The sequence below is a fragment of the Amblyraja radiata genome, chromosome 1 (assembly GCF_010909765.2).
Source record: "Amblyraja radiata isolate CabotCenter1 chromosome 1, sAmbRad1.1.pri, whole genome shotgun sequence".
In the NCBI taxonomy this organism is placed as follows: domain Eukaryota; kingdom Metazoa; phylum Chordata; class Chondrichthyes; order Rajiformes; family Rajidae; genus Amblyraja; species Amblyraja radiata.
This window is the reverse complement of record NC_045956.1, coordinates 36,425,468-36,450,860: the sequence shown is the minus strand read 5'-3', so window position 1 is coordinate 36,450,860 and position 25,393 is coordinate 36,425,468. Positions and strand designations below refer to the sequence as shown.

General features: G+C 49.9%; 1 long non-coding RNA gene across 1 annotated transcript; it reads left to right on the top strand.

The window, feature by feature from the left end:
• The first annotated feature begins 21,454 nt into the window (after positions 1–21,454).
• LOC116971084 lies at positions 21,455–23,642 on the top strand. The gene is made up of 2 exons (XR_004411403.1): positions 21,455–21,997; positions 23,578–23,642. It is a non-coding gene; the product is annotated as an uncharacterized LOC116971084 (long non-coding RNA).
• Positions 23,643–25,393: the final 1,751 nt, after the last annotated feature.

Genomic DNA, 25,393 nt, shown 5'->3' with positions numbered 1-25,393 from the left:
ATGATTTTTAAATTAATAGGCTATTAATATTTTAAATAAAATAAAAAAATGTCAGAACATTATGAAGACTACAGCTTGTACCATTCAACAATTAAGTCAATTTTCTGGCCTCGATCAATTTGAATGGTCCTCCTACATTTTTTATTTGTTTTTAATCTCTTTTTACTTCTATCCCAATGCATGCCCTGTATAACTTTCACTATGCTTGCAATTACTATAATTGAACTGTAGTTTATCACCAGTAACCCTTTCCAATCTAACCCTATGAGTTGATAGGATGGATTTCCAAAAGCATCATTTTTTTCTAAATGTTCTAAGCATGGGGAAGTAATGGGGATATCAGGTAGATTTTGTCTGATATAGTCTTACCTGACCTTGAATTAATGAACATTGTGGAAACCAGTGATTCGTTTAAAAAAATAATTGACCCATGTTTTCAAGACTGAAATGCAACTTAATTTTTTTTAAATCAGATGTTGGAAAACTGAAATAACAATAGATGGTGGAAATGTTGATTGTCTTATTAAGGTTTGCTGTATTTGACTTTCATTATTTTTCTTCTGTTATTTCACGTGTAAAATTTTTCTGGAAATCCACAACATTAAAAGCTATAACTCGTTAATTCGTAATTAAATTACGTGTCATGGCCTGTGCCACGCGACAGTGAGAGTAGGAATGGAGTGAGGTGGAGGATAAATGCGTGGCTGAGAGACTGGTGCAGAGGGCAGGGATTCAAGTTTCTGGATCATTGGGACCTCTTTTGGGGAAGGTGTGACCTGTACAAAAAGGACGGGTTGCACTTGAACCCGAGGGGGACCAATATAACCATATAACAATTACAGCACGGAAACAGGCCATCTCGGCCCTACAAGTCCGTGCCGAACACTTATTTTCCCCTAGTCCCATCTACCTGCACTCATACCATAACCCTCCATTCCTTTCCCATCCATATACCTATCCAATTTATTTTTAAATGATAAAATCGAACCTGCCTCCACCACTTCCACTGGAAGCTCATTCCACACAGCTACCACTCTCTGAGTAAAGAAGTTCCCCCTCATGTTACCCCTAAACTGTCCCTTAATTCTGAAGTCATGTCCTCTTGTTTGAAACTTCCCTACTCTCAATGGGAAAAGCTTATCCACGTCAACTCTGTCTATCCCTCTCATCATTTTAAAGACCTCTATCAAGTCCCCCCTTAACCTTCTGCGCTCCAAAGAATAAAGACCTAACTTATAACCATATAACCATATAACAATTACAGCATGGAAACAGCCCATCTCGACCCTTCTAGTCCGTGCCGAACACGTATTCTCCCCTAGTCCCATATACCTGCGCTCAGACCATAACCCTCCATTCCTTTCCCGTCCATATAACTATCCAATTTATTTTTAAATGATAAAAACGAACCTGCCTCCACCACCTTCCCTGGAAGCTCATTCCACACAGCCACCACTCTCTGAGTAAAGAAGTTCCCCCTCATGTTACCCCTAAACTTCTGTCCCTTAATTCTCAAGTCATGTCCCCTTGTTTGAATCTTCCCTACTCTCAGTGGGAAAAGCTTATCCACGTCAACTCTGTCTATCCCTCTCATCATTTGAAAGACCTCTATCAAGTCCCCCCTTAACCTTCTGCGCTCCAAAGAATAAAGCCCTAACTTGTTCAACCTTTCTCTGTAACTTAGTTGCTGAAACCCAGGCAACATTCGAGTAAATCTCCTCTGTACTCTCTCTATTTTGTTGACATCCTTCCTATAATTAGGCGACCAAAATTGTACCCCATACTCCAGAATTGGCCTCACCAATGCCTTGTACAATTTTAACATTACATCCCAACTTCTATACTCAATGCTCTGATTTATAAAGGCCAGCACACCAAAAGCTTTCTTTACCACATGAGATTCCACTTTCAGGGAACTGTGCACAGTTATTCCCAGATCCCTCTGTTCACCTGCATTCTTCAATTCCCTACCATTTACCATGTACGTCCTATTTTGATTTGTCCTGCCAAGATGTAGCACCTCACACTTATCAGCATTAAACTCCATCTGCCATCTTTCAGTCCACTCTTCCAACTGGCATAAATCTCTCTGTAGACTTTGAAAATCTACTTCATTATCCACAACCCCACCTATCTTAGTATCATCTGCATACTTACTAATCCAATTTACCACACCATCATCCAGATCATTGATGTACATGACAAACAACAGTGGACCCAACACAGATCCCTGTGGCACCCCACTAGTCACTGGCCTCCAACCTAACAAACAACCATCCACCATTACTCTATGGCATCTCCCATTCAGCCACTGTTGAATCCATCTTGCTACTCCACCATTAATACCCAACCATTTAACCTTCTTAACCAACCTTCCATGAGGAACCTTGTCAAAGGCCTTACTGAAGTCCATATATACAACATCCACTGCTTTACCCTCATCAATTTCCCGAGTAACCTCTTCAAAAAATTCAAGAAGATTAGTCAAACATGACCTTCCAGGCACAAATCCATGTTGACTGTTCCTAATCAGACCCTGTTTATCCAGATGTTTATATATATTATCTCTAAGTATCCTTTCCATTAATTTGCCCACCACTGACGTCAAACTAACAGGTCTATAATTGCTAGGTTTACTCTTAGACTCCTTTTTAAACAATGGAACAACATGCGCAGTACGCCAATCCTCCGGCACTATTCCCGTTTCTTATTCAACTTATTCAACCTTTCTCTGTAACTTAGTTGCTAAAACCCAGGCAACATTCTAGTAAATCTCCTCTGTACTCTCTCTATTTTGTTGACATCCTTCCTATAATTTGGCGACCAAAATTGTACACCATACTCCAGAATTGGTCTCACCAATGCCTTGTACAATTTTAACATTACATCCCAACTTCTATACTCAATGCTCTGATTTATAAAGGCTAGCACACCAAAAGCTTTCTTTACCTGGCGGGGAGATTTGCAAAGGCTACTGGGGAGACTTTAAACTAGAACGGTTGGGAGGAGGGACTCACATAGAGAAAGCTGGTAGACAGTGTGTGAGGCAAGAGGCAGAGAAGGGAAGCACTCAGACCCAATATGTAGGGGAGAAAGGAGAAAAAGATAATAAACAGAGAATGTTTCTTAAATGTGTATATTTTAATGCTAGGAGCATTGTAAGAAAGATGGATGAGCTTAGAGCCTGGATTGACACTTGGAAGTATGATGTTGTGGCGATTAGTGAAACATGGTTGCAGGATGGCTGTGATTGGAAACTAAATATTCCAGGATTTCATTGCTTCATTGCTGTGATAGAATTGGCAAGAGGTGGAGTTGTTGCATTGCTTGTCAGGGAAGATATTACAGAGTAATATCTGCACCCGCTGAGTTTCTCCAGCTTTTTTGTGTATCTTCGATTTTCCAGCATCGATGTTCGATGTTCCTTCTTGAACACTTTGTCTACTCCACTGCGATATCTCCTCAAGGTATGCCTACTTTGAAGAAGTTCTCCTCCTCTCTCCGGAGACAGTTTCACAACCATCAGTCTGAAGAAGGGTTTCGGCCCGAAACGTTGCCTATTTCCTTCGCTCCAAAGATGCTGCTGCACCCGCTGAGTTTTTCCAGCTTTTTTGTGTACCTTCGATTTTCCAACTTCTGCAGTTCCTTCTTGAACAAGATATTACAGCAGTGCTTTGGCAGGATAGAACCAAGAGTTGAGATGTTTGATTGGAGAAAGGGTAACTTAGAGGAGGTGCGAAAGGATTTTAAAGGAGTGAATTGGGACATTTTGTTTTATGGGAAGGATGTAGAAGAGAAATGGAGGACATTTAAAGGTTAAAGCTGAAGTTTAAATATGGTTCTACATCTAGTAACATTGTCCAGCAGAGACCACTGAATGTTGCTTGGATTTGATGATTTGCTTTATTTTTCATCCTTAGTCCTGAGCATTGAAGCAAATTTCTGTAGCAGAATTTGAATAATATGGAGATCGGAGATTGTCGTTGGGTTTCTACTCTATCTGCTTCATTGTCATAATTTGTTGTAGTTATTCATTGCAATCGTAAATTGTGAAGGTGACCAAACAAACAGTTGAAAGTGTCATTATATGTCTCCAGGAAGTAAAGGTTATTTATGACACTCCCAGCTGAATTATTCATTGGTGATCAAATAAATCAACTGTGTACTGCAGGTATAATAAAATGCTCACAGATGTACTATTTATTGTGCACTTATTCTGTTAAATGTTCAGCTCTTCAAGCAACATGATCAGGATGTTCAAGCATACAAAACACATCATGACATCCAATAACCGTCTGCCATTGTACAACGAGTAAGGATAATTTTAATGTTATTTTATAATTAGAATAGTACATCAACAATGTACAAATATCATTATTGTTTAAGAAGTTGCTTTGATCTATCTAGTACCAAGGACACCATGATCAAACAATATTGCATCTTTCATTCCTGGCTCTGATATTAGTTGTTATTGTTTGGTGCTCTGCCTCTTTAGATGTGTTATCATTACTCTCCTCCATAGAATAAAACCTCCTTCAAACCCATTGTCCTTGCAAAGCAGAACTACTTCTCCAACCTTTTACATCTCCAGAGTCCTTGAATGTGCTATTGGGTAATAAAGTTTGCTCATCTCTCCCAGAGCTCCATAATTAAATCTGCATGATCAGATTTTGTCCCTGCCAATATTACAAGCTATCTCTCCCATGTTCTCAACTAGTCTGCATCCTTTGTGGGTGGCCTTCTCATTCATCCCTCCCGTCATTTAATTGACTTGCCATTATCTCATTGGGTGAAATTGCATATATGTAATTCCTTGTGTCTTAACTGAACTGATATTAGCTATTCTTCTTGCTGCTGCATCTATTCCATTAATATTCCCAAGGATGTTCCCTTTGCCTCACCTATCTTGCTCAGTGGTTGCTCAGTGACATTATCTGAAAAGAATGTCATTGTCCATGTCAAAATGCAAAGTGTTGAAGGTACTCAGCAGGTCAGGCAGCATCTAGAGGGGGAATGGACAGACAATGTTTTGAGACGGGACCCTTCTTCCGTCTGCTTAACCCGAAAAAGGGTGCTGACATGAAACATCGCCATTCCCTCCATACCTGTTGACCTGTTGAGTTCCTGCAGCACTTTTTGTTTTGCTCAAGATTCCAGCATCTGCTGTTCTTCGTGCAGTCATCAAAGGTATCAAAGGTATTTTATTAGTCACATTCACATACACCCAGGTGTAGTGAAGTGAAATGCTTTTTGCCATTTTGCAGCACACAAAAAAAGAATACAGACATAACACCAGTGAGAGTCTTAAACACATAGAACATCCCCCCACAATGGCTCCCACCATGAGGGAAGGCACAAAGTCCAGTCCACAACCCCAGTTCACACATAGTCGGGCCCATTGAGGCCTCCACAGTTGCCTCTACGGAGGCCTGATGTTCCAGGCCGTTCTCGCCGGGTGATGTTGCTCCGGCGTCGGGAGAGTCCTCCCAGCGGCCTGGGAACCCTGGAAAGGCTGCTTCCACACTGGAGGCCGCGGCTTCCGAAGCCAACAAGGCCGCTCCACAACTGATTAGATTAGATTAGATAGCCTTTATTGTCATTCAGACCGAAGTCTGAACGAAATTGCAGCAGTCATACATACAATACAATACAATAAAAAAACAACAATAAACACATATTAACATCCACCACAGTGAGTCCACCCAGCATCTCCTCACTGTGATGGAGGCAAAAGTCTTTAGGTCTGCAGTCTCTTCCCTCCTCTTCTCCCTCTGCGCTGAGGCGATACCCCACCGGGCGATGTTAAAAACTGTCCCGCGGCTCAATCACTGCGCCCCGGGGTGGTCGAAGCTGCCGCCCACCAGTCCTGCTGACGCAGCCGCTGGCCCGCGGCCGAACCCCGGACTCAGGCCACCACCGCCAGAACACCGTCCCAGCCACCCTCACGTGAGTATCGTGCCGTCTTCAGCCTTGGGCTGAGCCGCCCCCGACATGGGCGCCGTACCTCCCTCGGGCTGGGCCGACCCGACATGGGCGGCGTACCTCCCTAGGGCTGGGCCGCCCCGACATGGGCGCCGTACCTCCCTCGGGCTGGGTCGCCCCGACATGGGCGCCGTACCTCCCTCGGGCTGGGCCGCCCCGACATGGGCGCCGTACCTCCCTCGGGCTGGGCCGCCCCGACATGGGCGCCGTACCTCCCTCGGGCTGGGCCGCCCCGACATGGGCGCCGTACCTCCCTCGGGCTGGGCCGCCCCGACATGGGCGCCGCTCATCCCTCGGGCTGGGCCACCCCGACATGGGCGCCGCTCCTCCCTCGGGCTAGGAACGCCATACCTCTCCGAGCTCGGCCACTCCGACGGGAGCACCGTTCCTTCCTCGGGCCAGGCCGCCCTCACGGGAGCGTCACAGCCCCTCACGGAAGCACTGTTCCAGCCCCGAGCCGGGCCGCCCTCACGGGAGCGAGCTCAGGGCGAGTCCTGGCGGGCTCTGCCTCCTGAGCCTCGAGGTCGCCAGCTCCGCCATTAGGCCTCAGCGCAGACGGAGGCAGAGAAGGGGAATACGACAAAAAAGTCGCATTCCCCCGCAGGGAGAGACAGCAAGCCCCGTTTCAACCCCCCCCCTCCTACCCAAACACAATCTAAAAACTAAAACTAGACTAACCAAAACGAAATAAACAACACAAAAAACACAAAACAAACAGGACTGTCGGTGAGCCGCTGCAGCCAGAGCCGCGCCGCCACTCCGATCTCATCTAGAGATCCCAGGCTCCCGATGTTAAGTTCGGCGCCGCCACCCGCAGCTGGTCGCTCCACAGTCCCGCAGCTCCGCGATGTTTTACCCGGCGGTCTCAGCTCACCGGAGCTCCAGCGCGGCGACCCAGGCAAGGCATCGCCCGCTCCGCGCTAGCGCTCCAGCGCTGTGCCGCCGCCGAAGCCGAGGTTCTGGGCGGTCCCCGACAGGAAACGCCGCTCCAGGCCCGCTGGTAGGCCGCGAGGACGGGTCGAAGCTGCAGCCCGGAGAAAAGCCGCCTCTCCGACCAGGTAGGGACCCTGAAAGGTAGTTTGACATACAGCATGGAATTACCATCTGTCCCTCAACATTACTTTTCTCGCTCCTCCACTAGCTCTAAATTATCCAAATGCATTTGACATGCAGCACTGGGTGAACGGAAATCAAGGGGTGAGAGAGAAGGGAGGACAGAGAGAGGGGAGGAGAGAGAGAGAGAGAGAGGGGCTGAGAGGGGGGGGGAGGGAAGGGAGGAGAGGGAGGGTAAGGAAGGGGAGAGGTGGGGGGAGGGAGGGTGGGGAGGGGATAGAGGAAGGAGGTTTAGGGGAAGGAGGGCGGGGAGGGCAGGGGGGTGGGGGAGAGGAAGGGGGGAGGGAGAGAGAGGGTGGAGAGAGAGATAGGCGGAGAGACAGAGAGAGCGAAATGCAACCTTGCGTCACGCGTTCTGAATGTCCTGGAAATGAAGCAGGCGCGTCCCATGCACGAAAGCCGTCGGCAGCTCCATGGAATTCAGGGGAACAGCCTGCCGCGTCACACACACACTAACCACTCCCCCCCCCCCCTCTAACCACCCCCCTCCTCTCTCCCCCCCCCTCTAACCACCCCCCTCCTCTCCCCCTCTCTAACCACCCCCCTCCTCTCCCCCCCTCTAACCACCCCCCCTCCTCTCACTCCCATCTAACCACCCCCCCTCCTCTCCCCCCCCCTCTCCCTCTAACCACCCCCTCCTCCCCTCCCCCTCTAATCACCCCCCTCTAACCACCGCCCCTCCTCTCCCCCCCTCTAACCACCCCCCTTCTCCCCCCCCTCCTCTCCTCCCTCTAACCACCACCCCCCTCTCCCACCTCTAACCCCCCCCTCCTCTCCCCCCTCTAACCACCCCCCTCCTCTCACCCCCCCTCTAACCATCCCCCCCTCTAACCATCCCCCTCCTCTCCCCCCCCCTCTCTCCCCACCTCCTCTCTCCCCTCCTTCTCCCCTTCCCCCTCTTCCCCCTCTTCCCCCCTCCCCCTCTTCCCCCTCTTCCCTCTTCCCCCTCTCCCCCTCTTACCCCCCTCCCCCTCTTTCCCCCTTCCCCCCCTCTTTCCCCTTCCCCCTTCCCTCCCCCCCTCCCCCCTCCTCTTCCCCCCTCCCCTCCTCTCCCCCCCTCCCCTCCTCTCCCCCCCCTCCCCTCCTCTCCCACCCTCCCCTCCTCCCCTCCCCCCTCCTCTCCCCTCTTCGCTCCCCCCTCCTCTCCCCCCTCCGCTCCCCCCTCCACTCCCCCCCTCCTCTCCCCCCCCCCCCTCCCTCCTCCTCTCCCTCCTCTCCCTCCTCCTCCCCCTCTTCCCCCACCTACCCCCTCTTCCCCCCCCTCCCCCCTCTTCCCCCCCCTCCCCCTCTTACCCCCCTCCCCCTCTTACCCCCCTCCCCCTCTTACACCCCCTCCCCCTCTTACCCCCCTCCCCCTCTTACCCCCTCCCCCACAGAGAGGGGCACACAGAGAGTGGGCGGGCGGGCGTGATCCCGAGTGAGCCTGTGGGCCGGCAGCGAGGACGGCGAAAATAGCAGTGGGGGAGCAGCCGATCTGTGCCTTCCGCCAGCGTGACAGAGACACACACACACTATAGATAGACTAGACCAAGTGCAGACCCGTTGGGTCTGTTCCCCCAAAATGTGGTTGCGGGGGAGGGGGGCGGGCGGCATGCGGTGTCACACACACTTACTACCCCCCCGCACACACTAACTACCCCCTTTGGGCCAGGTGCAAAGGCATTGTGAAAGGGAGGGAGGGGGTGAGTTCTCCCACCCCTGTCCCATTTTGACTCATGCAGAAGTTTGATTTTAGTGGGAACACGTGAAGGTTCCAATCTCCCTCACCTGTCCCATTGTGATGTCATATATGTAAATGAGATCCATTGTGATTGGACCTTTGTGAAGTGGCACTCTGGCTCATGCAGCAGTTTGATTTTTTAAAAATTTGATATTTTGTGAACAATTTTATTCAAAATCTGGGGAATTTGAGAGCCAAATCTAGAGAGGGATGGATTTCTGAAATCACAAGTTAAATCCCTACCGAAATATGTAAAAATCTCTGCGTTTTTGCGTCTTGTCAACAAAATAGAGAGAGTAGTCAACAAAATAGAGAGAGTACAGAGGAGATTTACTAGAATGTTGCCTGGGTTTCAGCAACTAAGTTACAGAGAAAGGTTGAACAAGATAGGTCTTTATTCTTTGGAGCGCAGAAGGTTAAGGGGGGGACTTGATGGAGGTCTTTAAAATGATGAGAGGGATAGACAGAGTTGACGTGGATAAGCTTTTCCCACTGAGAGTAGGGAAGATTCAAACAAGGGGACATGACTTGAGAGTTAAGGGACAGAAGTTTAGGGGTAACATGAGGGGGAACTTCTTTACTCAGAGAGTGGTAGCTGTGTGGAATGAGCTTCCAGTGAAGGTGGTGGAGGCAGGTTCGTTTTTATCATTTAAAAATAAAATGGATAGTTATATGGACGGGAAAGGAATGGAGGGTTATGGTCTGAGCGCATGTATATGGGACTAGGGGAGAATACGTGTTTGGCACGGACTAGAAGGGTCGAGATGGCCTGTTTCCGTGCTGTAATTGTCATATGGTTATATGGTTGTTTTCGATGAAATACGTCTCACATGCAAAATAACACACACACACACACACACACACACACACACACACACACACAGACACAGACACAGACACAGACACACACACAGACACACACACAGTTTTAATAGACACTGGACCAAGTGCAGGTCTGTTCCCCCAACGCGCGTTTGTGGGGGGAGGGGGGTGCGGGGCGGCATGCAGCATCACACACACTAACCACCTCCACACTAACTACCCCCTTGATATTGTGCCGGTCCCTGGGGGGTAGGCCACTCCTTGGATCATCCCCCTCGCCGATTGAGGGACAGGGGCGTTGGTCTGCCACGGGGTTTCCTGACGACACTCCCTAGGGGTTCTGACAAGGATGTCGTGGTGTGTGTACTCTGGCTGTTGGAATTAAAAAGCTTCTTTTGAATCCGCCTGGCGTCTGGTCTTTTCCTGACCTTGACCAGGCCACTACACTGGTGACCCCACGTCGTTCATCACACATCGTGATGGATAATAACCCTGTTGCGCTGAAGCTCCCAACTCTGTGGACCGAAGAACCCGAAACCTGGTTCCAGCAGGTAGAGGCACAGTTTGCTGTGAGACGATCACGCAGGATGAGACTAAGTACTATTACGTGGTTGGCTCGCTTGACCAACCAACTGCGAGGCGAGTTAAGCCTTTCCTCAGGGCCCCCCCGGTAACAAATAAATATACTGGCCTTAAAGCATTTCTCATCAGGAGGTTTGGCCTGGGTGACGCCGAGCGGGCAGCTCGCATTTTCAGAATGGACGGCCTGGGCGACCACCAGCCGTCTGCCCTCCTGGAAGACATGCTCACCCTAATGGGGAACCATGAGCCGTGTTTTTTATTTAAATATGCTTACCTGCAGCAGCTGCCTCCCGACATTCGCATGCAGCTCGCCAGGGATCCGTTTACCGACATGCGGGCGCTGGGTGAACAAGCCGACGAGCTGTGGAATTCTCACCATCACAACCTGGAAGCAGTGGACGTCCTTCCCGAGGCGTTTGGAGACTCAGAGCAGGTCGGGACCGCTATCCACCACGTCTCCACTGCTCCCAGTCGGCCCCCGCGGCAAAATCCGGCGGCCATTGCGCATTCAACAGCAGGCACGTCCTTCCAGCACGGCCAGCCTGCAGTTCAAACCAATGCCAGCAGAGGTCGCTGGCGTTCAAACCAGCCAAATTGGCTTGCAGTTTAACCAGACGCCAGCAGAGGTCGCTGGCGCTCAAACCAGCCTAATTCGCCTGCAGTTCAACCAGACGCCAGCAAAGTTGGTTGGTGCTATTACCATCGCCGTTGGGGAGCTGCAACCAGGCTTTGTCGCCCACCCTGTTCGTTCTCGGGAAACTAAAGGGCCGGTCGTCAGTGATTCCTTTGGCGGCCGGCACAATTCATCGCGTTTTCGCTTGGGATTGCCGCAGTGGGGGACGTTTCCTCGTCGACACTGGTGCGGAAGTGAGTGTTCTGCCTCCCTCCATCGCCGACACCCGTGCGGGCAAACAAGGCCCCCTCCTCACCGCGGCGAACGGGAGTGCTATTCGCACCTACGGGTTTCGCACCATCCCCCTCAACTTTGGCCGCAACTCGTTTTCGTGGAGGTTCGTCATTGCAGACGTTTCCCAGCCGCTGCTGGGCGCCGACTTCCTTCGAGCCCATTCACTGCTCGTGGATGTCAAGCGGCGGCGCCTGATGCACTCTGTCACGCTGGAGCCGGTCTTCCTCCGTACTGGTGATCCTGTAGTACGCCCTGATGGCCCCCTGTCATCCGTGGATGCGACTTTCGCGCGCATCCTGGCAGATTTTCCCGGCATTCTCGAACCCCACTTCCGCTCCTCCACCCCCAAGCATGGGGTGGAGCACCATATCCCCACTACGGGCCCGCCTGTGCACGCCCGGGCACGTCGTCTCGCCCCAGACAAGCTCCGTCTAGCTCGGGAGGAGTTCCGCCAGATGGAGGCGATGGGCATCGTGCGTCCCTCCGATAGCCCATGGGCCTCACCGCTCCACATGGTCCCTAAGAAGAACGGGGGCTGCCGCCCGTGTGGGGATTACCGTCGCCTGAATGATGCGACCGTCGCCGACAGGTATCCGGTCCCGCACATTCAGGACTTCAATGCCCATCTGGCCGGAGCATCCGTATTTTCCAAGGTGGACCTCGTGCGAGGGTACAATCAAATTCCGGTCCGCCCCGACGATATCCCGAAGACGGCCATTATTACACCATTTGGTCTATTCGAATTTGTGCGGATGCTGTTTGGGTTGAAGAACGCCGCGCAGGCCTTTCAGCGGCTTATGGACTGCGTGTGCCGCGGATTGGACTTTGTCTTTGTGTACCTGGACGACATTCTGGTGGCCAGTCGCTCGCGACAGGAGCACTTCATCCACCTCCGTCAACTGTGTCAGCGCCTCAGCGATTTCGGTTTGGCTATCAACGCGTCCAAGTGCCGTTTCGGGGTGAAGGCTATCGACTTCCTCGGCCACCGCGTGACTGCACAAGGGGTGGTGCCTCTGCCGACCAGGGTGGACGCTATCCGCAGGTTCCCCCGTCCGACCACAGTTAGGGGCCTGCAGGAATTTGTGGGGATGGTCACATTCTATCACCGCTTCCTGCCGTCAGCGGCTGCAATCATGCGTCCGCTTTTCCACCTTATTGCTGGTCATCGCAGGGAGGTTGATTGGTCCGTGGAAGCAACAGCGGCATTCGAGAGGGCTAAACAGGCACTGGCTGATGTCACAATGCTCGTCCACCCACGAGAGGCCGCCACGACCGCCTTGATGGTGGATGCTTCTGAGGTTGCGGTTGGGGCAGTGTTAGAGCAGCTCGTTGAGGGTTGCTGGCGGCCACTTGCCTTCTTCAGCGGGCATCTCAGTGGTCCTCAGCGTCGTTACAGTGCCTTCGACCGTGAGCTCCTTGCCCTGTATCTCGCCGTACGTAATTTCCGCTATTTTCTGGAGGGGAGACCATTTACTGCATTCACGGACCACAAGCCGCTAACCTTCGCGTTCGCCAAGGTATCAGACCCGTGGCCTGCCCGGCAGCAGAGGCAGTTGGCGTATGTGTCCGAGTACACCACCTCCATCCGGTTCGTTGAGGGTAAATTTAACAGGGTGGCCGATGCCTTATCAAGACCTGCAGTCCACACGGTTCTCCAAGTCGGTGAGGGGATCAACTATTCCGCCCTGGCAGTCGCTCAGCTTGTCGACGAGGAGATGGCCGCCTATCGTACGGCGGTTTCGGGCCTGCAGTTGGAGGACGTTGTCTGTGGTCCTGGGGGTACCACGCTGCTGTGCGATGTCTCCTCTGGAGTACCGCGACCCATCGTCCCCATCGCCTGGCGGCACAGGGTGTTTGAGGTGCTCCATGGACTTGCGCATCCCTCCATCAGGGCGACAACAGCCCTGGTAGCCTCCAGGTTTATGTGGCACGGGCTGCGGAAGGAGGTTGGACATTGGGCGCGCACTTGCATCCCGTGCCAGACCGCCAAGGTGCAACGACACGTGCACGCGCCGTTGCAGGAGTTCCCCATTCCTCAGAAACGTTTCGACCACATTCACATGGACATCTTGGGGCCGCTGCCGTCGTCCCAGGGCATGACGTATCTATTCACCGTTGTGGACCGCTTCACGCGGTGGCCTGAAGCCATTCCGCTACAGAATTCCGCAACAACCACCTGTGCTCGAGCATTGTTGGCGCACTGGATCGCCCGGTTCGGTCTTCCACTGGACATAACTTCCGACCGGGGGCCTCAGTTCACGTCAGAGCTGTGGTCGGCCATGGCACGCCTCCTGGGTGTTCGTCTGCACCACACGACGGCGTACCACCCGCAGTCGAACGGCCTAGTGGAGCGGTTTCACCGACAGCTTAAGGGTGCCCTGAGGGCGCGACTCACTGACCCAGACTGGGTAGACGCTCTACCGTGGGTTTTGCTGGGGATACACACCGCACCCAAGGAGGACTTGGCCTCCTCCTCCGTCGAGTTGGTGTATGGGTCTCCGTTAACCGTGCCGGCGCTGGTAGCGCTGCCCCGTAAGCGAGGGTGGCCTCTGTCTAGGGTACCTCCTCCTCTGGCTACTTCGTCCCCCGCACTTGTTGATCAGTCGCCTGTTCCGGGGCCGAGCGTTGTGTGCACCCGGGCTGGTCGCCGTGTGCGCCCTCCTGTCCGTTTCGTGCCTCAGGTACTTGGGGGGGAGGGGGGGTCCTGTGGCGGTCCCTGGGGGGTAGGCCACTCCTTGGATCATCCCCCTCGCCGATTGAGGGACAGGGGCGTTGGTCTGCCACGGGGTTTCCTGACGACACTCCCTAGGGGTTCTGACAAGGGTGTCGTGGTGTGTGTACTCTGACTGTTGGAATTAAAAAGCTTCTTTTGAATCCGCCTGGCGTCTGGTCTTTTCCTGACCTTGACCAGGCTACTGCAATATCATATTAATATTATTAATTAGATCCTTTTACCCCATAACCGCCCTATCCACTGATGCATAGCCCCCAACTCGCAGGCACATCTAGAGAGGGAGAGGGGGGTAGAGAGTGAGGGCAGAGAGAGAATGGGGGAGAGACAGTGAGAGAGGCAGAGACAGAAGGACAAGAGACGGGGAGAGGGAGGGGAGGAGGAGAGGGGGAGGGGGGGGGTGGGGAGGAGGGGAGAGAGAGTTGGGAGGAGAGAGGGGAGGATAGAGAGCGGGAGAGGGGGGCTAAGAGGGGGGAGATGGGGTGAGAATGGAGAGGGGGAGGGAGAGAGAGGGAGGGAGTGAGAGAGGGGGAGGGAGTGAGAGAGAGGGAGGGAGTGAGAGAGGGGGAGGGAGTGAGAGAGGGGGAGGGAGTGAGAGAGGGGAGGGAGTGAGAGGGGGAGGTAGAGGGGGAGGGAGAGAGAGAGAGAGAGGGGGGGAGAGAGAGAGGGAGGGGGGAGGGAGAGAGAGGGAGGGGGGAGGGAGAGAGAGGGAGGGGGGAGGGAGAGAGAGCAGGGGAGCGCGCAAGGCTTCACGAGCTGCGCCACAGGTTCAGCGCGTGAGGAGTCGCTGCCCCGAGATGTAGAACAAAGAAGCTACAGCGGAACGGAGCTGTAGAATGTTTGTTCTGCAGAAGTTTCTCGATCTCTCTGCACCATTAATCCACAGCAGCGGGGGGGGGGGGGGCGGGGCCTGCAGGTGGGCCTGGGTTGGTCGGCATGTGGAGGGGGGGGAAGGATTTTATTTGTAAAATGTGTTATAAATGTGTACATAACAATGTCTAAATGTAATGAGGAGTGGATTAGTGAATGTAAAAGGTCTGATTCCCCAACGCGCTTTTGCGGGGGGGGGGGGGAGGCTGTGGTGTCACACTCACACTAACCACCCCCCAAACACACAGGCGGGGGAGAGGGAGGGAGGGGGTGGGAGAGGGGAGTGGGGGAGGAGGAAAGGGGAGAGATTGGGGAGGGAGAGGAGAGCTGGGCAGGGGAGGGAGGGGAAGGAGGAGAGAGAGGGGGATGGGGAGGGAGAGTAGAGTGGGGAGTGGGAGGAGGGTGGGAAGGGGGTGAGGGGGGAGGGGATGTTAGAGGGGCAGGACAGAGGTGGAGAGGGGATGAGGGGAAGGGGAGAGAAGGGTAGGGGGAAGGGAGGGAGGAGAGGGGTGGGGGGGAAGGGGGAGGGAGAGAGGTGGGGGAGGGAGATGGGAAGATTGGAGTGAGGGGGAGAGGGGTAGCGGGGAGTGGTGCAAGAGAGAGGGGAAGGGGATGGGGGTGAAGAGGGAGGGGGGAGAGGAGGTGCGAGGGGAGGAGGGAGAGGGGGAAGGGGAGGAGGAGAGGGGGGTGGGGAGGGAGTGAGAGGGTTCGGGAGGAGGTGAGGGGTGGGGGAGGGGGGAGAGGGGTGAGGGAGGGGAAGGAGGAGGGTGAGGGAAAAGGGGAGAGGGGGAAGAGAGTGGAGGGAGGGGGAGAGTGGGGAGGGAGGGGTAGGGGGAAGAGTGGTGAGGGAGCGGAGGGTGAGAGTGGAAGGGAGAGGGTTGGGGAGGGGGGAGAGAAGTGGAAGGGTGGGGGGAGAGGGAGTGGTGGAAGAGGGAGAGGGGTAGGGATGGGGGGAGAGAGGGAAGGGGGGTGGGGGAGAGAGGGATGGGGGTGGGAGGAGGAGGGGAGGAGGGGAGGAGAGGGGTGAGGAGAGGGAGATGGAGAGGGGGGAGGAGAGTGGGAGAGAGGTGTGGCCCTCACTCCAGCTCCAGGCTCTGCTCCAGCACAGGCAGCAGCCTCCCCACCAGGCGCTGGGCGGCGGACATGGACTGGAGGGAGGCCACGGGCGGGGATCTACCTGAGGACCCCGAGCGAGGCGGCGGGCTGGCGTCGAACCGGGCTTGGCCCGCAGCAGCAGCCGGACCAGGTGCCGGACCCGAGCGAGGATGTGGACGGGCGTGGACCCCGAGCAAGGCCCCGAGCGGGCGGGCTTCTGCAGAACTCTCAGGATATTTCTGAGCTCCATGGGCTCGCATACACGGCGCTTCAGACGGCGAGTACGGGGAGGGGGGGAGGGCGAAGTGGGGGTGAAGGGCGGGAGAGGAGGGGGAGAGGATGGGGGAGAGAGGTGAAGTGGGCGGAAAAATCTCGGAGGTGGAGGGGGTGCTGTGGAATGAAGTCTGAAAGCTGCGGTTAGAGAGTGTGAGGCGTCACATCCTCGGCACTTCTGAGACGTCGGCTCTGTCGCGCTGGCTGTTCCCCCGCTGCTGGAAAAGCAGCGGTTGAAGATGTGATGTTTGGCTTGAGGCAGCGTGACAGAGCCGGGCCGGGCACCAGCGGCAGGAAAAAATGTCGGCGTTTTTGGAGCAGAGGCGGGCGTCAGCAGCTGTTATGGTCGCTGGCCAGCAGGAGGCGACAAAATTAGTGAGTGAGGGGGGGGGGGGAGGATTTTATTAAAAATATGTACAGAAAAATGTCTAAATGTAATGAGTGGCTTAGTGAATGTAAAAGTGAAATCGCTAGGGAAGTGGAAAAAATCTCAGAGTTTTTGCGTGTTTCTTTTAGCGGACCAAGGAATCAAAGGCCGAATCTGGCACCCACAATCACACACACACAGAGTTTTAATATATAATAGATAGATAGATATGATATGATAGTAAAGAAATTGAATGTTATGCAAGTGAGTATGCATTCAATTAAAATAAACATTTTTTAAGCTAACTCAGAAGTTCCAGGGAGATAAAAATCCAGAAATGCATTACAAATAGTTAGGTTTAACTGAAGATTTGGGACCTATTCCTGCTGGTGTCTTAAGTTGAATCATGATCAATAGTCTCTACATTCAGATTCAAACTTTATTGTCATTGTGCAGTGTACAGTACAGAGACAACGAAAAGCAGTTAGCATCTCCCTAGAAGAGCGACAAAGAATATGAGCAATAAATAAATATATTTACGTGCATACAGTCATAGTAGTGCAATTATTTTTTCCTGGTGGAAGGAGTGTCCTGGGGGGGGGGGGGGGGGGGGGTGATTGGCAATCACCGAGGTACAGTGTTGAGTAATGTAACAGCCGCAGGGAAGAAGCTGTTCCTGGACCTGTACAGAGACCTGTAGCGCCTCCCGGATCGTAGGAGGGTAAACAGTCTGTGGTTGGGGTGAGAGCAGTCCTTGACGATGCTGAGCGCCCTTCGTAGACAACGCTTGCTTTGGACAGACTCAATAGAGGGGAGTGAGGGACCGGTGATGCGTTGGGCAATTTTCACCACCCTCTGTAGTGCTTTCCGTTCGGAGACAGAGCAGTTGCCATACCATACTGTGATACAGTTGGTAAGGATGCTCTCGATGGTGCAGCGGTAGAAGTTCACCAGAATCTGAGGAGACAGATAGACCTTCTTTAGTCTCCTCAGGAAGAAGAGACGCTGGTGAGCCTTCTTGACCAGAGTTGAGGTATTGTGGGTCCAGGAGAGGTCATCGGAGATGTTGACCCCCAGGAACCTGAAGCTGGAAACACGTTCCACCTCCGTCCCGTTTATGTGGATGGGGGTGTGCGCGCCGCCTCTAGACTTTCTGAAGTCTACAATGAGCTCCTTGGTCTTCTTGGAGTTAAGGGCCAGATTGTTGTCTACGCACCATGCTGCTAGGAGCTGGACCTCCTCTCTATAGGCCGACTCATCGTTGTTGCTGATGAGTTCCATTTGACTCAGCTGGGAATCTGAACTGATATCATCACGTATCAACATCGCCTAAAAGTACTGCATTATCAGTCTCAGTCCATCTGCTGATGAGAGAGAGCACTATCCATCATTTAGCTCACTATAAACTTGAACTCATCGAAAGATATAAACTCTCATTTAAGTCCTGTTCACTCTCTAACTTCTTTTCTAAGGGGCTTTCTTTTCCCAACACTCTCTTGCACTTCACGACTCTTGCGCACCTTCTTTACTTTCCTTACTTCTATCTTTTTCTTAAAGCTTAAAAAGAAATGAAGCGGTACAAAAAAATGTATTAAGATATGTTGTGTGTTATTGTAATTTACCGTACTTCTAATTAAAATAATTTTTAAAAAAAATTAATAAGTCCTGTTCACACATCATTATCCATAAACCACATTGACTCATGGGTTTCAAAATCCTCCTTAAAATGTTCATCCCCATATTGTATGACAAGAAGAGGCCATACAGTGTTTGTGCTCATTCTGCCACTGAATTAAATAATGGGAGATCTATGTAATGTTCGTGTGCTTGCGATGTATATGCAGTCAGTTCTTGTTTGAATTAAGATGTAGGGAACTGTAAATGGTGGTTTACAAAAAAAAAGTGCTGGACTACCTCAGTGGATCAGGCAGCATCTGGTGAAGACATGGATTGGTGACATTTCATATTCAAATTGAAGTCTCCCGAACCAAAACGTCACCTATCCACGTCCTCTCCAAATGCTGCCTGACCAAATGAGTTACTCTGGCACTTTTTTTCTTTTATTGAATTAAGATCGACCAAATAGCATTTGGGATTTTTCCTTCCTTGTACCTTTTTTGTTTGATTTTCTTTCTTGCCTGATTTAACTCCTTTCACCCTTTGTTGTTGAATATTGCAGCTTATCAAATCCTGAACTTGCATTGGATTTGTTGTTTAATACCTTGACTTCAGTACCTTGAGAAGGGGATCATGATTTAGTCTGGACGACAACTGACTGGACGATTTGAACATACAACAAGAATTTAACCTAATCCTATCCTTGTGTGTTTCACATTTACTAGCTTCACAATACTGCTCATTGTTTTAGTTTGATAATTCATCTATGCTGAAAGGTTTTCATGTCTTTGATTTACAATGAGAAATAAAATGGAGATTTAAAAAAAAAACACAATAGTAATGTTATGTAATAGATCACTAAATGGTCATATCAGGTCTTTGACATAATTTTCCTTTTTAAAGTTGAAGGCTTATAAACTTTTTTCTTTCAGGAAATAATTAATTGAAGAAGTGCATGAGTGGTGCATCAAAGCCTGCGAAATTAATCGGCAGAAAAACGACACCAACTACTCAAACGTAACAATCCGAATGATGATTCATTCTGTATTAAGGAGAAATTGTCTGTTTACTTCTGGTGTTCCTCACACATTATTAACATTAGAATAACTTATGAAAATTGAGGTTGCAGCCCTGTGTTGTAAAATGTGCCTGTGATAAATAAATGCAATAGAAGATCAAATTCAGTGTTATGCCTGGTTATTTCCATAAACTATTTGACAGATATATAGACAATAGGTGAAGGAGTAGGCCATTCGGCCCTTCAAGCCATTCAATGTGATCATGGCTGATCATTCACAATCAGTACCCCATCACTGACTTCTCCCCATACCCCTTGATTCCGCTAGCCCTAAGAGCTCTATCTAACCCTTTTTTTTAATGCATCCAGTGAATCGGCCTCCACTGCCTTCTGAGGCCAAGAATTCCACAAATTCACAACTCTCTGTGTGAAAAAGTTTTTCCTCATCTCAGTTCTCAATGGCCTACCCCTTAATCTTAAACTGTGGCCCCTGGTTCTGCACTCCCTCAACATTGGGAACATGTTTCCTGCATCTAGCGTGTCCAATCCCTTAATAATTTTAGATGTTTCTATAAGATCCCTTCTCATCCTTCAAAATTCAGTGAATACAAGCCCAGTTGTTCCATTCTTTCATCATATAGGCTGTGGGCCGAGGAGCTTTATTCCAGTGTTTTGTGACCCAAGTCACAGAACTACATGAAATTTTCACATATTGTGTATAAAAATTATATAAATCACTCCTGAAACTCGTCATGAACAAGACTAGCACATTTTCATTAAATTAGAGAAAAAACGGAAAAAGTTCGGGTATTTTTAGTCCAATCAAAGCACGTTTAACATTGAGTTGTCTGCCAGTTGGCCAATCACGCACTTTGTTTCAGGCTAGCACACAACATAGCTGAGAGGGCTTCACTGATGCCTGTTTTACTGGAGACTCTGATGAAAGTTCTTTGTCGTGGAAACTTGCAGCAGGGTAAATGAATTTAGTGAGAAAAGCATTAAGAAGTCTGAAAAATGTGCAGCTAAGTGGATAGAAGTGGAAGAAAGTGTTGAAAGCAAAGTTGCTGCTGAGGTGCTGCAGTCAAACTTTGTGAATCAACGAACTGAAAGGTAAGATCTAAAGTCAGAATTTATGAAAATTAATCTATGGACTTTAATTAATTTAATTGCACCCTTTATAATGTGAAAAAATGAGATTTGGAGGCTGTACATTCATTCACTCATTCACTCACTCACTCACTCACTCACTCACTCACTCACTCACTCACTCACTCACTCACTCACTCACTCACTCACTCACTCACTCACTCACTCACTCACTCACTCACTCACTCACTCACTCACTCACTCACTCACTCACTCACTCACTCACTCACTCACTCATTCATTCATTCATGGTTGAGGGCCTAAACTATATGTATCAATAACAAGGTAAATTAAACATTTTCACTAATGCCAGCTTGTGCCTATGTATTTAACATAGTGAAGCCGCGGTCTCAATTAAAAAGCGGCCGATTCGCAAATGCGGAACCGCGGATCTTCTTGGCGGGGGGTGTACATAGTGTCGTCCGTAGCGGCCGTTTCCAGGAAAAGGAGGAATATATCTATCTGAAATATATATAGGTCTAATAATATATTATATGCCTGACCCGCTGAGTTACTCCAGAACTTTGTGTCTAATATCCACAAATGAATCTTCTTTACTCTGCATGCTCTCCAATGCACTCATATATTTCTTATAGTGCAGTGACCAGAACTGCACACAATGTTCCAAGTGTTATTTATATCATGTTTTAAAAATAATATATTATATTATTATACCTATATTACTATCTGGAATATATATAGGTATAATAATATATTATAATATATTATATTATACCTATATTACTATCTGGAATAGATATAGGTATTATTATATTATTATATATATTATTATATTATTATATAATTATATATATATATTATATTTTATACCCATATTACTATCTGGAATATATATAGATATAATAATATATTATATATATTATACCTAATATATAATATTATTATACCTATATTACTATCTGGAATATATATAGGTATAATGATATATAGTTTAAATGGACTGCAACACGGAAATAGGCTGCCCATCGTGTAATATGGGCATTGGCCACTAGATGGCGCTTACTTTCCCGATCTCATTTTCTAATTAGTTTAATTAATTAATGTGCAACTTTCGGCAATGACGAGTTATGACTTCCTTCTCAATTATATTTCATCTAAATCTGTGGAAAATTTCATGTAGTTTGGTGACTTGGGTCACGAAAACTTATTTCTAGACACATTTTTGATGCTCGGCCCACAGCCTAATATGACAGTCCTGCCATCCTGGGAATTACTCCCTCAATAGCAAGAATGTCCTTCCTCAAATTATTTGTAGATGTAGATCCTAAGGTTTATTTTGTCTTTTTTTTCCTCTCCTGACGATCTCTTATTTCAAGTGCACACGGACTATATTTTGCAACCTTGAAATGCATTTTAGTGCTCTTGGAAGATGAGTAAAATGTATCTTTTCTTTATTAAAAAAAAGGATAGGAAACAAAATACTCAATTCTTATCAGTTTATACCAGATTGTCAAATGCATCAGGACAGTTTGTGGAGTGCAATCTTGTTAATCATGTTCACTTGTCCGATGAAAGGTGGTGCTCTGCCATCCAGAATATTATATTACAGGGTACATAAATACCATCATGCAGCTGATTCAAACTGGGAACACATCCAGTGTCCATTCTACAGCTGAGCCGGAAAGGTGACCTCTTTTAATGTTATTCTTATTTTAACCAGTTGCGGCCATGTCTTAATTGCAATGTAAGTTCCTTGTCTCAAAAGTAAAAGGTATGAAATCTTGTATGTTGAGGTTGTAGTGGCCTGGTCAAGGTCAGGAAAAGACCAGACGCCAGGCGGATTCAAAAGAAGCTTTTTAATTCCAACAGTCAGAGTACACACACCACGACACCCTTGTCAGAACCCCTAGGGAATGTCGTCAGGAAACCCCGTGGCAGACCAACGCCCCTGTCCCTCAATCGGCGAGGGGGATGATCCAAGGAGTGGCCTACCCCCCAGGGACCGCCACAGGACCCCCCCCCCAAGTACCCGAGGCACGAAACGGACAGGAGGGCGCACACGGCGGCCAGCCCGGGTGCACACAACGCTCGGCCCCGGAACAGGCGACTGATCAACAAGTGCGGGGGACGAAGTAGCCAGAGGAAGAGGCACCCTATACAGAGGCCGCCCTCGCTTACGGGGCAGCGCTACCAGCGCCGGCCGATCGATATCAATATGTGCTGGCTTCAACCGCGCAACTGAAACAGTCTCACGCCGACCCCCCATGTCCAGGACGAAAGTCGACGAGCCATGTTCCAAGACACGGAAGGGACCCTCGTACGGCCGCTGTAGAGGTGTCCGATGTGCATCCCTCCGCAGAAAAACAAACTGGCAGTCCTCCAGAGCAGAGGGAACGTGCGGACGGAAGGACCCATGACGAGAAGTGGGCACCGGCGCCAGCTTGCCCACCGTCTGCCGAAGACGTTGCAGAGCGTCCGAAGGCTGCTCCACCTGGCCACGTGCCGGCGGGATGAACTCCCCAGGCACCGTTAACGGAGACCCATACACCAACTCGGCGGAGGAGGAGGCCAAGTCCTCCTTGGGTGCGGTGCGTATCCCCAGCAAAACCCACGGTAGAGCGTCTACCCAGTCAGGGTCAGTGAGCCGCGCCCTCAGGGCACCCTTAAGCTGTCGGTGAAACCGCTCCACTAGGCCGTTCGACTGCGGGTGGTACGCCGTCGTGTGGTGCAGACGAACACCCAGGAGGCGTGCCATGGCCGACCACAGCTCTGACGTGAACTGAGGCCCCCGGTTGGAAGTTATGTCCAGTGGAACACCGAACCGGGCGATCCAGTGCACCAACAATGCTCGAGCACAGGTGGTTGTTGCGGAATTCTGTAGCGGAATGGCTTCAGGCCACCGCGTGAAGCGCTCCACAACGGTGAATAGATACGTCATGCCCTGGGACGACGGCAGCGGCCCCACGATGTCCACCTGATTGCTGGTCATCGCAGGGAGGTTGATTGGTCCGTGGAAGCAACAGCGGCATTCGAGAGGGCTAACCAGGCACTGGCTGATGCCACAATGCTCGTCCACCCACGAGAGGACGCCACAACCGCCTTGACGGTGGATGCTTCTGAGGTTGCGGTTGGGGCAGGGCACGTCGGGGTCACCGGTGTAGTGGCCTGGTCAAGGTCAGGAAAAGACCAGACGCCAGGCGGATTCAAAAGAAGCTTTTTAATTCCAACTGTCAGAGTACACACACCACGACACCCTTGTCAGAACCCCTAGGGAGTGTCGTCAGGAAACCCTGTGGCAGACCAACGCCCCTGTCCCTCAATCGGGGAGGGGGATGATCCAAGGAGTGGCCTACCCCCCAGGGACCGCCACAAGGTAATTGTATGCCTGTTGTGCTCCATCAGCTCTTGCATCCAGAAATAAACATAAAACGTGTTTTATCTCTGACTTCCCTCTCAATATTTATAACCAACGTTCTTTCCTGTTGCATTTGATGTTGTGAATGTGGCATAGTTTAGCTGAGTCAACTAATTTGGGGTTACAATCATGGCTTCAACTTTATGCACTGCCAAAGTAGGGGGATAAACAGACTTTCAAAAAGAAAACTGCTGTTCTCGATTTTACTCGCTACAAAAAATATAAAGAAAGGTGACCTTGATTAAATATTTGTCCAACTCAGAATAAACTAGAGTACTGTGTAATGTGGCAGTCAATTTGCTAGATAAGATGTGAGATTTCAAATCCCAACACAACAGCTAGGAATTGAAAAAAAAGTTTAAATTTCTGCTGAAATTAAAACAAAATAGCCACAGTGCCCTCCATAATGTTTGGGACAAAGACCTATAATTTATTTATTTGACTCTACTCCACAATTTGAGATTTGTAATAGACAAAAATCACATGTGATTAAAGTTGACATTGTCAGATGTTATTAAAGGACATTTTTTATACATTTTGGTTTCACCATGTAGAAATTACAGCTGTGTTTATACATAGTGGCCCCCCCCCCCCCCCCCCCCCCCCCCCCGGGTTTATTGCTGTTTATCATCATGAGGACCAAAGTTGTGCCAGTGAAAGTCAAAGAAGCCATTATGGGACTGAGAAACAAGAATAAAATTGTTAGAGACATCAGCCAAACCTTAAGCTTACCAAAATCAACTGTTTGGAACATCATTAAAAACAAAGAGAGCACTGGTGAGCTTACTAATCGCAATGGGACCGGCAGGTCAAGAAAAACCTCCACAGCTGGTGACAGAAGAATTCTTTCTATAATAAAGAAATATCCCCAAACACCTGTCTGACAGATCAGAAACACTCTTCAGGTATCAGGTGTGGATTTGTCAATGACCACTGCCCGCAGAAGACTTCATGAACAGAAATACAAGATGCAAACCACTGGTTAGCTGCAAAAATAGGATGGCCAGGTTACAGTTTGTCAAGAAGTACTTAAAAGAGCAACCACATTTCTGTAAAAAGGTCTTGTGGACAAATGAGACAAAGAATAACATATCAGAGTGATGGCAAGAGCAAAGTGTTGAGGAGAGAATGTATTGCCCAAGATCCAAAGCGTACCACCTCATCTGTGAAACACAGTGGTGGGGGTGTTATGGCCTGGGCATGTATGTCTGCTGAAGGTACTGGCTCACTTATCTTCATTGATGAAACAACTGCTGATGGTAGTAGCATAGTGAATTCTGAGGTGTATAGACACATCTTATCTGCTCAAGTTCAAACAAATGCCTCAAAACTCATTGGCCGTTCTACAGCAAGACAATGATCGCAAACATACTGCGGAAGCAACAAATGAGTTTTTCAAGGCTAAAAAATGGTCGATTCTTGAGTGGCCTAGTCAATCACCCGATCTGAACCCAATTGAGCATGCCTTTTATATGCTGAAGAGAAAACTGAAGAGGACTAGCTCCCAAAACAAGCATAAGCTAAAGATGGCTGCAATACCGGCCTGGCAGAGCATCATCAGAGAAGACACCCAGCAACTGGTGATTTCCATGAATCGCAGACTTCAAGCGGTCATTGCATGCAAAGGATATGCATCAAAACACTAAATATGACTGTGTCCCAAACATTATGGTGCCCCGAAATGGGGGTCTATGTATAAACACAGCTGTAATTTCTACATGGTGAAACCAAATTTATTTTAAAATATGGCCTTTATTAAAATCTGACAATGTGC